We start from the raw sequence: 16,444 nt of genomic DNA on the forward strand, positions 1-16,444 counted from the left end.
AGACCCCACAAGAGGAAGGGGGATGGGGAAAAGTGATCCCACCGCAGGAAGGGGGATGGGGAAGAGAGATCCCACAGGAGAAAGGGGGATGGGGAAGAGAGACCCCACAGGAGGAAGGGGGATGGGGAAAAGCGATCCCACCGGAGGAAGGGGGATCGGGAAGAGAGATCCCACAGGAGGAAGGGGGATGGGGAAGAGAGACCCCACAGGAGGAAGGGGGATGGGGAAAAGCGATCCCACCGGAGGAAGGGGGACGGGGAAGAGAGATTCCACAGGAGGAAGGGGGATGGGGAAGAGAGACCCCACCGGAGGAAAGGGGATGGGGAAGAGAGACCCCACAGGAGAAAGGGGGATGGGGAAGAGAGATCTCACAGGAGGGAGATGGGGAAGGGATGTCCCACAGGACGATGTGGGAAGGGGAAGAGAGAACTCGCAGGGTGAAAGGGGATGGGGAAGAGAGATGCCACAGGAGGAAGGGGTATGGGGAAGAGAGACCCCACAGGAGGAAGTGGGATGGGGGAGAGAGATCCCACAGGAGGAAGGGGGATGGGGAAGAGAGACCCCACAGGAGGAAGGGGGATGGGGAAAAGCGATCCCACCGGAGGAAGGGGGATGGGGAAGAGAGATCCCACAGGAGGAAGGGGGATGGGGAAGAGAGACCTCACCGGAGGAAAGGGGATGGGGAAGAGAGACCCCACAGGAGTAAGGGGGATGAGGAAGCGAGATCTCACAGGAGGGAGATGGGGAAGGTTTGTCCCACAGGAGGATGTGGGAAGGGGAAGAGAGATCCCACAGGAGAAAGGGGGATGGGGAAGAGAGACCCCACAGGAGGAAGGGGGATGGGGAAAAGCGATCCCACCGGAGGAAGGGGTTTGGGGAATAGAGATCCCACAGGAGGAAGGGGGATGGGGAAGAGAGACCTCACCGGAGGAAAGGGGATGGGGAAGAGAGACCCCACAGGAGTAAGGGGGATGAGGAAGAGAGATCCCACAGGAGGAAGGGGGATGGCGAAGAGAGATCCCACAGGAAGAAGGGGATGGTGAAGGGAGGTCCCATGGGAGGAAGGGGAGAGAAGAGAGAGGGATTAAACAGGATGAAGGGGGAAGGGGTTGAGAGATCGGCCAAGGAGGAGGGATGTGGAAGAGATTTCCCGCAGGAGGAGGGGGGTGTGAAAGAGAGATCCCACAAGATGAAGGGGGATGGGGATTGGGGAAACCACAGGAGGAAGGGGGATGGGGAAGAGAGATCCCACAGGAGGAATGGGGATGGGGAAGAGAGATCCCACAGGAGGAATGGGATGGCGAAGAGAGATCCCACAGGAGGAAGGGGGACGGGGAAGAGAGATCCCATGGGAGGAAGGGGGAAGGAGAGAGAGGGATTAACCAGGATGAAGGGGGATGGGGTTGAGAGATCGGCCAGGAGGAGGAGGGATGTGGAAGACAGTTCCCACAGGAGGATGTGGGATTGAGAAGAGAAATCTCACAGGAGGAAGGGGGATGGGGAAGAGAAATTACACAGGACAATGGGGCATGCCAAAGAGCGATCCGACAGGAATTGGCAGGTATTCGAAACAAGGCCCTGCAGGAGTAAGGGGATGGGGAAAAGAGATCCCACAGGAGGAAGGTGGATGGGGCAGAGAAATCCCACAGGAGGAAGGGGGATGGGGAAGAGAGTTCCCAGAGGAGGAAAGGGGATGGGGAAAAGAGATCCCAGAGGAGGAAGGGGGATGGGGAAAAGAGATCCCACAGGAGGAAGGGGGATTAGGAAAAGAGATCTCACAGGAGGAAGGGGGATGAGGAAGGAAGTTCCCTCAGGTGGATGGGGAATGGGGAATAGACATTCCTCAGGAGGGAGGGGGTTGGGGAAGAGAGAACCCACAGGAGGAAGCAGGATGGCGAAGAGAGATCCCTCAGGAGGAAAGGGGATGGGGAAGAGAGATCCCACAGGAGGAAGGGGGATGAGGAAAAGAGATCCCAGAGGAGGAAGGGGGATGGGGAAAAGAGATCCCACAGGAGGAAGGGGGATGAGGAAGGAAGATCCCACAGGTGGATGGGGGATGGGGAAGAGAGAACCCACGGGAGGAAGGGGGATGGGGAAAAGCGATCCCACCGGAGGAAGGGGGATGGGGAAGAGTGATCCCACCGGAGGAAGGGGGATGGGGAAGAGAGATCCCACAGGAGGAAGGGGGATGGGGAAGAGAGATCCCACAGGAGGAAGGGGGATGGGGAAGAGAGACCTCACAGGATGAAGGGGGATGGGGAAGAGAGAACCCACAAGAGGAAGCGGGATGGGGAAAAGTGATCCCACCGCAGGAAGGGGGATCGGGAAGAGAGATCCCACAGGAGGAAGGGGGATGGGGAAGAGAGACCCCACAGGTGGAAGGGGGATGGGGAAAAGCGATCCCACCGGAGGAAGGGGGATGGGGAAGAGAGATTCCACAGGAGGAAGGGGGATGGGGAAGAGAGATCCCACAGGAGGAAGGGGGATGGGGAAGAGAGATCCCACAGGAGGAAGGGGGATGGGGAAGAGAGACCTCACAGGATGAAGGGGGATGGGGAAGAGAGACCCCACAAGAGGAAGGGGGATGGGGAAGAGAGACCCCACAGGAGGAAGGGGGATGGGGAAGAGAGACCCCACAGGAGGAAGGGGGATGGGGAAAAGCGATCCCACCGGAGGATGTGGGAAGGGGAAGAGAGATCCCACAGGAGGAAGGGGGATGGGGAAGAGAGATCCCACAGGAGGAAGGGGGATGGGGAAGAGAGACCCCACCGGAGGAAAGGGGATGGGGAAGAGAGACCCCACAGGAGTAAGCGGGATGAGGAAGCGAGATCTCACAGGAGGGAGATGGGGAAGGTTTGTCCCACAGGAGGATGTGGGAAGGGGAAGAGAGATCCCACAGGAGGAAGGGGGATGGGGAAGAGAGACCCCACAGGAGGAAGGGGGATGGGGAAAAGCGATCCCACCGGAGGAAGGGGTTTGGGGAATAGAGATCCCACAGGAGGAAGGGGGATGGGGAAGAGAGACCTCACCGGAGGAAAGGGGATGGGGAAGAGAGACCCCACAGGAGTAAGGGGGATGAGGAAGAGAGATCCCACAGGAGGAAGGGGGATGGCGAAGAGAGATCCCACAGGAAGAAGGGGATGGTGAAGGGAGGTCCCATGGGAGGAAGGGGAGAGAAGAGAGAGGGATTAAACAGGATGAAGGGGGAAGGGGTTGAGAGATCGGCCAGGAGGAGGGATGTGGAAGAGATTTCCCGCAGGAGGAGGGGGGTGTGAAAGAGAGATCCCACAAGATGAAGGGGGATGGGGATTGGGGAAACCACAGGAGGAAGGGGGATGGGGAAGAGAGATCCCACAGGAGGAATGGGGATGGGGAAGAGAGATCCCACAGGAGGAATGGGATGGCGAAGAGAGATCCCACAGGAGGAAGGGGGACGGGGAAGAGAGATCCCATGGGAGGAAGGGGGAAGGAGAGAGAGGGATTAACCAGGATGAAGGGGGATGGGGTTGAGAGATCGGCCAGGAGGAGGAGGGATGTGGAAGACAGTTCCCACAGGAGGATGTGGGATTGAGAAGAGAAATCTCACAGGAGGAAGGGGGATGGGGAAGAGAAATTACACAGGACAATGGGGCATGCCAAAGAGCGATCCGACAGGAATTGGCAGGTATTCGAAACAAGGCCCTGCAGGAGTAAGGGGATGGGGAAAAGAGATCCCACAGGAGGAAGGTGGATGGGGCAGAGAAATCCCACAGGAGGAAGGGGGATGGGGAAGAGAGTTCCCACAGGAGGAAGGGGGATGGGGTAGAGAGATCCTACAGGAGTAAGGGGATGGGGAAAAGAGATCCCACAGGAGGAAGGTGGATGGGGCAGAGAAATCCCACAGGAGGAAGGGGGATGGGGAAGAGAGTTCCCAGAGGAGGAAAGGGGATGGGGAAAAGAGATCCCAGAGGAGGAAGGGGGATGGGGAAAAGAGATCCCACAGGAGGAAGGGGGATGAGGAAAAGAGATCTCACAGGAGGAAGGGGGATGAGGAAGGAAGTTCCCTCAGGTGGATGGGGAATGGGGAATAGACATTCCTCAGGAGGGAGGGGGTTGGGGAAGAGAGAACCCACAGGAGGAAGCAGGATGGCGAAGAGAGATCCCTCAGGAGGAAAGGGGATGGGGAAGAGAGATCCCACAGGAGGAAGGGGGATGAGGAAAAGAGATCCCACAGGAGGAAGGGGGATGGGAGAGAGGGATCCCACAGGAGGAAGGGGGATGGGGAAAAGAGATCCCACAGGAGGAAGGGGGATGAGGAAGGAAGATCCCACAGGTGGATGGGGGATGGGGAAGAGAGAACCCACGGGAGGAAGGGGGATGGGGAAAAGCGATCCCACCGGAGGAAGGGGGATGGGGAAGAGTGATCCCACCGGAGGAAGGGGGATGGGGAAGAGAGATCCCACAGGAGGAAGGGGGATGGGGAAGAGAGATCCCACAGGAGGAAGGGGGATGGGGAAGAGAGACCTCACAGGATGAAGGGGGATGGGGAAGAGAGAACCCACAAGAGGAAGCGGGATGGGGAAAAGTGATCCCACCGCAGGAAGGGGGATCGGGAAGAGAGATCCCACAGGAGGAAGGGGGATGGGGAAGAGAGACCCCACAGGTGGAAGGGGGATGGGGAAAAGCGATCCCACCGGAGGAAGGGGGATGGGGAAGAGAGATTCCACAGGAGGAAGGGGGATGGGGAAGAGAGATCCCACAGGAGGAAGGGGGATGGGGAAGAGAGATCCCACAGGAGGAAGGGGGATGGGGAAGAGAGACCTCACAGGATGAAGGGGGATGGGGAAGAGAGACCCCACAAGAGGAAGGGGGATGGGGAAAAGTGATCCCACCGCAGGAAGGGGGATCGGGAAGAGAGATCCCACAGGAGGAAGGGGGATGGGGAAGAGAGACCCCACAGGTGGAAGGGGGATGGGGAAAAGCGATCCCACCGGAGGAAGGGGGATGGGGAAGAGAGATTCCACTGGAGGAAGGGGGATGGGGAAGAGAGACCCCACCGGAGGAAAGGGGATGGGGAAGAGAGACCCCACAGGAGAAAGGGGGATGGGGAAGAGAGATCTCACAGGAGGGAGATGGGGAAGGGATGTCCCACAGGAGGATGTGGGAAGGGGAAGAGAGAACTCGCAGGGTGAAAGGGGATGGGGAAGAGAGATGCCACAGGAGGAAGGGGGATGGGGAAGAGAGACCCCACTGGAGGAAGGGGGATGGGGGAGAGAGATCCCACTGGAGGAAGCGGGATGGGGAAGAGAGACCCCACAGGAGGAAGGGGGATGGGGAAGAGAGATCTCACAGGAGGGAGATGGGGAAGGTTTGTCCCACAGGAGGATGTGGGAAGGGGAAGAGAGATCCCACAGGAGGAAGGGGGATGGGGAAAAGAGATCCCACAGGAGGAAGGGGGATGGGGAAGAGAGACCCCACAGGAGGAAGGGTGATGGGGAAAAGCGATCCCACCGGAGGAAGGGGTTTGGGGAATAGAGATCCCACAGGAGGAAGGGGGATGGGGAAGAGAGACCTCACCGGAGGAAAGGGGATGGGGAAGAGAGACCCCACAGGAGTAAGGGGGATGGGGAAGAGAGAACCCACAAGAGGAAGCGGGATGGGGAAAAGTGATCCCACCGCAGGAAGGGGGATCGGGAAGAGAGATCCAACAGGAGGAAGGGGGATGGGGAAGAGAGACCCCACAGGTGGAAGGGGGATGGGGAAAAGCGATCCCACCGGAGGAAGGGGGATGGGGAAGAGAGATCCCACAGGAGGAAGGGGGATGGGGAAGAGAGATCCCACAGGAGGAAGGGGGATGGGGAAGAGAGATCCCACAGGAGGAAGGGGGATGGGGAAGAGAGACCTCACAGGATGAAGGGGGATGGGGAAGAGAGACCCCACAAGAGGAAGGGGGATGGGGAAGAGAGACCCCACAGGAGGAAGGGGGATGGGGAAAAGCGATCCCACCGGAGGAAGGGGGATGGGGAAGAGAGATCCCACAGGAGGAAGGGGGATGGGGAAGAGAGACCTCACAGGATGAAGGGGGATGGGGAAGAGAGACCCCACAGGAGGAAGGGGGATGGGGAAGAGAGATCCCACAGGAGGAAGGGGGATGGGGAAGAGAGACCCCACAGGAGGAAGGGAGATGGGGAAAAGCGATCCCACCGGAGGAAGGGGGATGGGGAAGAGAGATCCCACAGGAGGAAGGGGGATGGGGAAGAGAGACCCCACAGGAGGAAGGGGGATGGGGAAAAGCGATCCCACCAGAGGAAGGGGTTTGGGGAATAGAGATCCCACAGGAGGAAGGGGGATGGGGAAGAGAGACCTCACCGGAGGAAAGGGGATGGGGAAGAGAGACCCCACAGGAGTAAGGGGGATGAGGAAGAGAGATCCCACAGGAGGAAGGGGGATGGCGAAGAGAGATCCCACAGGAAGAAGGGGATGGTGAAGGGAGGTCCCATGGGAGGAAGGGGAGAGAAGAGAGAGGGATTAAACAGGATGAAGGGGGAAGGGGTTGAGAGATCGGCCAGGAGGAGGGATGTGGAAGAGATTTCCCGCAGGAGGAGGGGGGTGTGAAAGAGAGATCCCACAAGATGAAGGGGGATGGGGATTGGGGAAACCACAGGAGGAAGGGGGATGGGGAAGAGAGATCCCACAGGAGGAATGGGGATGGGGAAGAGAGATCCCACAGGAGGAATGGGATGGCGAAGAGAGATCCCACAGGAGGAAGGGGGACGGGGAAGAGAGATCCCATGGGAGGAAGGGGGAAGGAGAGAGAGGGATTAACCAGGATGAAGGGGGATGGGGTTGAGAGATCGGCCAGGAGGAGGAGGGATGTGGAAGACAGTTCCCACAGGAGGATGTGGGATTGAGAAGAGAAATCTCACAGGAGGAAGGGGGATGGGGAAGAGAAATTACACAGGACAATGGGGCATGCCAAAGAGCGATCCGACAGGAATTGGCAGGTATTCGAAACAAGGCCCTGCAGGAGTAAGGGGATGGGGAAAAGAGATCCCACAGGAGGAAGGTGGATGGGGCAGAGAAATCCCACAGGAGGAAGGGGGATGGGGAAGAGAGTTCCCAGAGGAGGAAAGGGGATGGGGAAAAGAGATCCCAGAGGAGGAAGGGGGATGGGGAAAAGAGATCCCACAGGAGGAAGGGGGATGAGGAAAAGAGATCTCACAGGAGGAAGGGGGATGAGGAAGGAAGTTCCCTCAGGTGGATGGGGAATGGGGAATAGACATTCCTCAGGAGGGAGGGGGTTGGGGAAGAGAGAACCCACAGGAGGAAGCAGGATGGCGAAGAGAGATCCCTCAGGAGGAAAGGGGATGGGGAAGAGAGATCCCACAGGAGGAAGGGGGATGAGGAAAAGAGATCCCAGAGGAGGAAGGGGGATGGGGAAAAGAGATCCCACAGGAGGAAGGGGGATGAGGAAGGAAGATCCCACAGGTGGATGGGGGATGGGGAAGAGAGAACCCACGGGAGGAAGGGGGATGGGGAAAAGCGATCCCACCGGAGGAAGGGGGATGGGGAAGAGTGATCCCACCGGAGGAAGGGGGATGGGGAAGAGAGATCCCACAGGAGGAAGGGGGATGGGGAAGAGAGATCCCACAGGAGGAAGGGGGATGGGGAAGAGAGACCTCACAGGATGAAGGGGGATGGGGAAGAGAGAACCCACAAGAGGAAGCGGGATGGGGAAAAGTGATCCCACCGCAGGAAGGGGGATCGGGAAGAGAGATCCCACAGGAGGAAGGGGGATGGGGAAGAGAGACCCCACAGGTGGAAGGGGGATGGGGAAAAGCGATCCCACCGGAGGAAGGGGGATGGGGAAGAGAGATTCCACAGGAGGAAGGGGGATGGGGAAGAGAGATCCCACAGGAGGAAGGAGGATGGGGAAGAGAGATCCCACAGGAGGAAGGGGGATGGGGAAGAGAGACCCCACAAGAGGAAGGGGGATGGGGAAAAGTGATCCCACCGCAGGAAGGGGGATCGGGAAGAGAGATCCCACAGGAGGAAGGGGGATGGGGAAGAGAGACCCCACAGGTGGAAGGGGGATGGGGAAAAGCGATCCCACCGGAGGAAGGGGGATGGGGAAGAGAGATTCCACAGGAGGAAGGGGGATGGGGAAGAGAGACCCCACCGGAGGAAAGGGGATGGGGAAGAGAGACCCCACAGGAGGAAGGGGGATGGGGAAGAGAGACCTCACAGGATGAAGGGGGATGGGGAAGAGAGACCCCACAAGAGGAAGGGGGATGGGGAAGAGAGACCCCACAGGAGGAAGGGGGATGGGGAAAAGCGATCCCACCGGAGGAAGGGGGATGGGGAAGAGAGATCCCACAGGAGAAAGCGGGATGGGGAAGAGAGATCCCACAGGAGGAAGGGGGATGGGGAAGAGAGATCCCACCGGAGGAAGGGGGATGGGGAAGAGAGATCCCACAGGAGGAAGGGGGATGGGGAAGAGAGATCCCACAGGAGGAAGGGGGATGGTGGAGAGGGATCCCACAGGAGGAAGGGGGATGGGGAAGAGAGATCCCACAGGAGGAAGGGGGATGGGGAAGAGAGACCTCACAGGATGAAGGGGGATGGGGAAGAGAGACCCCACAGGAGGAAGGGAGATGGGGAAAAGCGATCCCACCGGAGGAAGGGGGATGGGGAAGAGAGATCCCACAGGAGGAAGGGGGATGGGGAAGAGAGACCCCACAGGAGGAAGGGGGATGGGGAAAAGCGATCCCACCAGAGGAAGGGGTTTGGGGAATAGAGATCCCACAGGAGGAAGGGGGATGGGGAAGAGAGACCTCACCGGAGGAAAGGGGATGGGGAAGAGAGACCCCACAGGAGTAAGGGGGATGAGGAAGAGAGATCCCACAGGAGGAAGGGGGATGGCGAAGAGAGATCCCACAGGAAGAAGGGGATGGTGAAGGGAGGTCCCATGGGAGGAAGGGGAGAGAAGAGAGAGGGATTAAACAGGATGAAGGGGGAAGGGGTTGAGAGATCGGCCAGGAGGAGGGATGTGGAAGAGATTTCCCGCAGGAGGAGGGGGGTGTGAAAGAGAGATCCCACAAGATGAAGGGGGATGGGGATTGGGGAAACCACAGGAGGAAGGGGGATGGGGAAGAGAGATCCCACAGGAGGAATGGGGATGGGGAAGAGAGATCCCACAGGAGGAATGGGATGGCGAAGAGAGATCCCACAGGAGGAAGGGGGACGGGGAAGAGAGATCCCATGGGAGGAAGGGGGAAGGAGAGAGAGGGATTAACCAGGATGAAGGGGGATGGGGTTGAGAGATCGGCCAGGAGGAGGAGGGATGTGGAAGACAGTTCCCACAGGAGGATGTGGGATTGAGAAGAGAAATCTCACAGGAGGAAGGGGGATGGGGAAGAGAAATTACACAGGACAATGGGGCATGCCAAAGAGCGATCCGACAGGAATTGGCAGGTATTCGAAACAAGGCCCTGCAGGAGTAAGGGGATGGGGAAAAGAGATCCCACAGGAGGAAGGTGGATGGGGCAGAGAAATCCCACAGGAGGAAGGGGGATGGGGAAGAGAGTTCCCAGAGGAGGAAAGGGGATGGGGAAAAGAGATCCCAGAGGAGGAAGGGGGATGGGGAAAAGAGATCCCACAGGAGGAAGGGGGATGAGGAAAAGAGATCTCACAGGAGGAAGGGGGATGAGGAAGGAAGTTCCCTCAGGTGGATGGGGAATGGGGAATAGACATTCCTCAGGAGGGAGGGGGTTGGGGAAGAGAGAACCCACAGGAGGAAGCAGGATGGCGAAGAGAGATCCCTCAGGAGGAAAGGGGATGGGGAAGAGAGATCCCACAGGAGGAAGGGGGATGAGGAAAAGAGATCCCAGAGGAGGAAGGGGGATGGGGAAAAGAGATCCCACAGGAGGAAGGGGGATGAGGAAGGAAGATCCCACAGGTGGATGGGGGATGGGGAAGAGAGAACCCACGGGAGGAAGGGGGATGGGGAAAAGCGATCCCACCGGAGGAAGGGGGATGGGGAAGAGTGATCCCACCGGAGGAAGGGGGATGGGGAAGAGAGATCCCACAGGAGGAAGGGGGATGGGGAAGAGAGATCCCACAGGAGGAAGGGGGATGGGGAAGAGAGACCTCACAGGATGAAGGGGGATGGGGAAGAGAGAACCCACAAGAGGAAGCGGGATGGGGAAAAGTGATCCCACCGCAGGAAGGGGGATCGGGAAGAGAGATCCCACAGGAGGAAGGGGGATGGGGAAGAGAGACCCCACAGGTGGAAGGGGGATGGGGAAAAGCGATCCCACCGGAGGAAGGGGGATGGGGAAGAGAGATTCCACAGGAGGAAGGGGGATGGGGAAGAGAGATCCCACAGGAGGAAGGGGGATGGGGAAGAGAGATCCCACAGGAGGAAGGGGGATGGGGAAGAGAGACCCCACAAGAGGAAGGGGGATGGGGAAAAGTGATCCCACCGCAGGAAGGGGGATCGGGAAGAGAGATCCCACAGGAGGAAGGGGGATGGGGAAGAGAGACCCCACAGGTGGAAGGGGGATGGGGAAAAGCGATCCCACCGGAGGAAGGGGGATGGGGAAGAGAGATTCCACAGGAGGAAGGGGGATGGGGAAGAGAGACCCCACCGGAGGAAAGGGGATGGGGAAGAGAGACCCCACAGGAGAAAGGGGGATGGGGAAGAGAGATCTCACAGGAGGGAGATGGGGAAGGGATGTCCCACAGGAGGATGTGGGAAGGGGAAGAGAGAACTCGCAAGGTGAAAGGGGATGGGGAAGAGAGATGCCACAGGAGGAAGGGGGATGGGGAAGAGAGACCCCACTGGAGGAAGGGGGATGGGGGAGAGAGATCCCACTGGAGGAAGCGGGATGGGGAAGAGAGACCCCACAGGAGGAAGGGGGATGGGGAAGAGAGATCTCACAGGAGGGAGATGGGGAAGGTTTGTCCCACAGGAGGATGTGGGAAGGGGAAGAGAGATCCCACAGGAGGAAGGGGGATGGGGAAAAGAGATCCCACAGGAGGAAGGGGGATGGGGAAGAGAGACCCCACAGGAGGAAGGGTGATGGGGAAAAGCGATCCCACCGGAGGAAGGGGTTTGGGGAATAGAGATCCCACAGGAGGAAGGGGGATGGGGAAGAGAGACCTCACCGGAGGAAAGGGGATGGGGAAGAGAGACCCCACAGGAGTAAGGGGGATGAGGAAGAGAGATCTCACAGGAGGGAGATGGGGAAGAGAGATCCCACAGGAGGAAGGGGGATGGCGAAGAGAGATCCCACAGGAAGAAGGGGATGGTGAAGGGAGGTCCCATGGGAGGAAGGGGAGAGAAGAGAGAGGGATTAAACAGGATGAAGGGGGAAGGGGTTGAGAGATCGGCCAGGAGGAGGGATGTGGAAGAGAGACCCCACAGGAGTAAGGGGGATGAGGAAGAGAGATCCCACAGGAGGAATGGGGATGGGGAAGAGAGATCCCACAGGAGGAAGGGGGACGGGGAAGAGAGATCCCATGGGAGGAAGGGGGAAGGAGAGAGAGGGATTAACCAGGATGAAGGGGGATGGGGTTGAGAGATCGGCCAGGAGGAGGAGGGATGTGGAAGACAGTTCCCACAGGAGGATGTGGGATTGGGAAGAGAAATCTCACAGGAGGAAGGGGGATGGGGAAGAGAAATTACACAGGACAATGGGGCATGCCAAATAGCGATCCGACAGGAAGTGGCAGGTATTCGAAACAAGGCCCTACAGGAGTAAGGGGATGGGGAAAAGAGATCCCACAGGAGGAAGGGGGATGGGGAAGAGAGATCCTACAGGAGTAAGGGGATGGGGAAAAGAGATCCCACAGGAGGAAGGGGGATGGGGAAGAGATATCCCACAGGAGGAAGGGGGATGGGGAAGAGCAATCCCTCGGAAGGAAGGGGGGTGGTGACAATAGATCCCACAGAAGGAATGGGAATGGGGAATACAGATCCCATAGGATGATCAGGCATGGGGACGAGAGATGGGACAGGAGGAAGTGGGTGGGGAAGCGATATCATACAGGAGGTTGGGGGATGAGTAGGAGAGATCCCGTAGGAGGAAGAGTGATGGGGAAAATAAATGCCAAGGGAGGAAGGGGGACGGGGAAGAGAGATCCCATCCGATGTAGGGGATTGGGAAGAGAGATTGCACAGAACGAAGGGGGATGGGGAAGAGAGATCCCACAAGAGGATGGGGAATGGGGAAGAGAGATGTATAGGAGGAAGGGAAATGGCGAAGCAAGATCCCGAAAGAAGTGGAGGGATGGAAACAGAGCCCCCACGGGGGTCAGGTGGATGGGGAAGAGAGATCCCACTGTATGAAATGGGATATTGAAGAGAGATCCCACAGGAAGAAAGGGGTGGGGAGTTTAAATCCCACAGGAGGAAGGGAGTTGGGGAAGACAGATCCAACAGATGGAAGAGGGATGGGAACAGAGGCCCCAGAGGGTGAAAGGGGATGCGGAAGAGAGATCCCACAGGAGCATGAGGGGTGGAGAAGAGAGATTCCACTGTAGGAATGGGGATGGGGAAGAGAGATTCATCAGGAGGAAGGGAGCTGGTGATGAGAGATCCCACAGGAGGAAGTTGTATAGGGAACAGAGAGCCCACAGGAGGAAGGGAGATGGGTAGAGAGATCTCACAGCAGGAAGAGGGATGGGGAAGGGATATCCCACAGGAGGAAGGGGGACGGGGAAGAGAGATCCTACAGGAGGAAGGGGGATGGGGAAGAGAGATCCCACAGGAGGAAGGGGGATGGGGTAGAGAGATCCCACAGGAGGAAGGGGGATGGGGAAGAGAGATCCCACAGGAGGAAGGGGATATAGAGAGAGATTAAACAGGATGACGCGGGAAGGGGTTGAGAGATTGGCTAGGAGGAGGAGGGATGTGGAAGAGAGTTCCCACAGGAGGATGTGGGATTGGGAAGAGAAATCCCACAGCAGGAAGGGGGTTGGGGAAGTGAAATTCCACAGCAGGACGGAATGGGGAAGGGAGATCCCACAGAAGGAAGGGGGATGGGGAAGAGGGATCCCACGGCAGGAAGAGGGATGGGGATGAGAGATCCCACAGAAGGAAGTGGGATGGGGAAGAGAGATCCAACAGGAGGAAGGGGGATGGGGAATATAGATCCAACAGAAGGAAGGGGGATGGGGGAGAGAGATCCCACACGAGGAAGGGGGATGCTGAGGAGAGATCCAACAGCAGGAAGGTGGAGTGGGAACAGAGAGCCCAGAGGATGAAAGGGGGATGGAAAAGTGAGATCCCACAGGTGGATTGCTACCCGTGCCTCGTGCTAGTGAGGCTAGAAATAGGAAGATAATGCAGCTAAATACGTGGCTGAGGGGATGGTGCATGAGGGTGGGGTTCATGTTTCTGGACAATTGGGCTTTCTTCCAGGGGAGGTGGGACCAGTTCGAATTGGGCAGTTTGTACCTGAACTGGAGGGGACTAACATCCTAGCCGGTAGGTTAGCAAGTTCTGCTCCGGGGGTTTTAAACTAGTTTGCAGGGGGAGGGGGCAGAGTGTTAGAGCAGATAGTGAGGTGGAGGAGGATAAGGGTCATGCGAGGACTGCTTGTATAGACAGATATCAATGGTTTGTACGTGATAGAAATGTTCTCAGGTGCATCTATTTTGATGCAAGGAGTATTGTAGGTAAGGCAGATGAGTTTAGGGCGTGGATTGGCACGATAATGATATCGACATTATTGCTATTAGTAAGACTTGGTTTGCAGGAGGGGCAGGGCTGGCAGCTTCATGTTCTGGGTTTCCGTTGTTTCAGAGGTGATAGGGCGGAGGGATGAATGGGGGAGAAGTGGCATTACCAGTCAGGGAGAATATCACAGCTGTGCGTAGATGGGACAGCCCGGAGGACTCGTCTACAGAGGCCGTATGGGTGGAGCTGAGGAACGGGAAAGGTGCGACCACACGAATAGGGTTGTATTATAGACCGCCCAATAGTCACAGAGAATCGGAGGAGCAAATCTGTAGAGAGTTAGCAGACCAATGTAAGAAACAGAAAGTTGTAATCGTAGGGTATTTTAACTTTCCACATATTGACGGGGACGCCCACTCTGAGAAAGGGTTAGATGGCGTGGAGTTTGTCAAATGTGTTCAGGAAAGTTTTCTAAATCAATATATTGAGGTACCAACGAGAGAGGGTGCAGTACCTGATCCCCTATTAGGGAACCAGACAGGTCAGGTGACAGAAGTATATGTAAGCAAACATTTTGGGTCCAGTGACCTTAATGTCATTAGTTTCAAGATAATTATGGATAAGGATAGGACTCATCCACCAGTTAAGGTTCTGATTTGGAGAAGGACCAATTTTGTGGAAATGAGAGAGGATATGGGAAGAGTGGATTGGGTTAAGTTGTTTTCTGGCAGGGATGTGTTTAGTAAGTGGAACACCTTCAAGGGTGAAATTTTGAGAGTGCAGAGTTTGCATGTTCCTGCCAGGATTAAAGGCAAAGTTAACAGGCATAGGGAACCTTGGTTTACAAGTGATATTGGTGATCTGGTTAAGTAGGTGTTTAGCAGGTATAGGCAGCAAGGAAGAAATGAGGTACTTGAAGAGTATAGAAAATGTAAGCGAATACTAAAGAAGGAAATCAGGAAGGCAAAAAGGAGACATGAGGTTGCTTTGGCAGATAATGTGAAGGTAAACCCAAAGGGTTTCTACAAGTATATTGAGAGTAAAAGGATAGTAAAGGACAAAATTGGTCCCCTAGAAGATCAGAGTGGTCGTCTATGTGTGGAGCCTCATGAGATGGGGGAGATCTTAAACAGTTTTTTTTTGCGTCAGTGTTTACTCAGGAAACTGGCATAGCGGATATGGAATTAAGGCAAACAAACAGTAGTGTCATGGATCATATAGAGATTAAAGAGGAGGAGCTGCTTGCTGCCTTACAGTGAATAAAGGTAGATAAATCCCCCGGGCCTGACATGATTTTTTCTCGGACCTTGAGAGAGACTAGTGTAGAAATTGCAGGGGCCCTGGCAGAAATATTTAAAATGTCCTCAGCCATGGGTGCGGTGCCGGAGGATTGGAGGGTAGTTCATGTAGTTCCGTTGTTTGAAAAAGGCTCCAAAAGTACACCAGGTAATTACAGGCCAGTGAGCCTGACATCAGTAGTAGGTAAATTATCAGAAGGTGTTCTGAGAGATCGGATATACAAGGATTTGGAAAACCAAGGGCTGATTAAAGATAGTCAACATGGCTTTGTGCGTGGTAGATCATGTTTAATGAATCTTGTAGTGTTTTTCGAGGAGGTTACCAAGAATGCATATGAAGGAAAGGCTGTGGATGTTGTCTGCATGAACTTTAGTAAGGCCTTTGACAAGGTCCCACGTAAGAGGTTAGTTCAGAAAGTTCAGACACTAGGTATCCATGGAGAGGTTGTAAACTGGATTCGAATTGGCTGTGTGGGAGAAGACAGAGAGTGGTAGTGGATGATTGCTTCTCAGACTGGAGACCTGTGACTAATGGTATGCCTCAGGGATCTGTGCTGGGACCATTGTTGTTTGTTGTCTATATCAATGATGTCGATGATAATTTGATAAATTGGATCAGCAGGTTTGTGGATGACACTAAGATGGATGCGTTGTGGACAGCGAGGAAGGCTTTCAAAGCTTGCAGAGGGATCTGGACCAACTGGAAAAATTGGCCAGAAAATGGCAGATGGAATTTAATGCAGACAAGTGTGAGGTGTTCCATTTTGGAAGGACAAATCAAGGTACGACATACACAATAACGGTAGGGCACTGAAGAGTGCGGAGGAACAGAGGGATCTGGGGGTTCAGATACATAAGCCCCTGAAAGTGGCGTCACAGGTGGACAGGGTTGTAAAAAAGGCTTTTGGCATCCTGGCATTCATAAATCAAAGTACTGAGTATAGGAGTTGGAATATTATGGTGAGGTTGTATAAGGCATTGGTGAGGCCAAATTTGGAGTATTGTGTGCAGCTCTGATCACCGAACTGTAGGAAGGATATCAGTAAGTTTGAAAAAGTGCAGAGAAGACTTACTAGGATGTTGCTGGGTGTGCAGGAGTTGAGTTACAAGGAAAGATTGAACAGGTTAGGACTTTATTCCTTGGAGCGTAGAAGAATGAGGGGAGATTTGATAGAGGTTTACAAAATTATGAGGGTATAGACAGGGTAAATACGAATAGGCATAGATTAGGAGAGATACAAATGAGAAGACATGGCTTCAGTGTGAAAGGGGAAAGGTTTAGGGGGAGCATTAGGAGGAACTTCTTCACTCAGAAGGTGGTGAGAGTGTGGAACGAGCTGCCATCTGATTTGGAAAATATGGACTCACTCAAGCTTTAAGAATAAATTGGATAGATACATGGATGGGAGAGGACTGGAGGGTTATGGACTGGGTGCAGGTCAATGGGACTAGCGGAATAAGGTTTTGGTACAGACTAGAAGGA

General features: G+C 55.8%; 1 protein-coding gene across 1 annotated transcript in view; it reads right to left on the minus strand.

The window, feature by feature from the left end:
- Positions 1 to 16,444, minus strand: part of LOC140721097 (NACHT, LRR and PYD domains-containing protein 12-like) — a 69,220-nt gene that overhangs the window by 20,244 nt on the left and 32,532 nt on the right. The window lies entirely within an intron of this gene.

This window comes from Hemitrygon akajei, unplaced genomic scaffold (genome assembly GCF_048418815.1).
Source record: "Hemitrygon akajei unplaced genomic scaffold, sHemAka1.3 Scf000050, whole genome shotgun sequence".
Classification (NCBI taxonomy): domain Eukaryota; kingdom Metazoa; phylum Chordata; class Chondrichthyes; order Myliobatiformes; family Dasyatidae; genus Hemitrygon; species Hemitrygon akajei.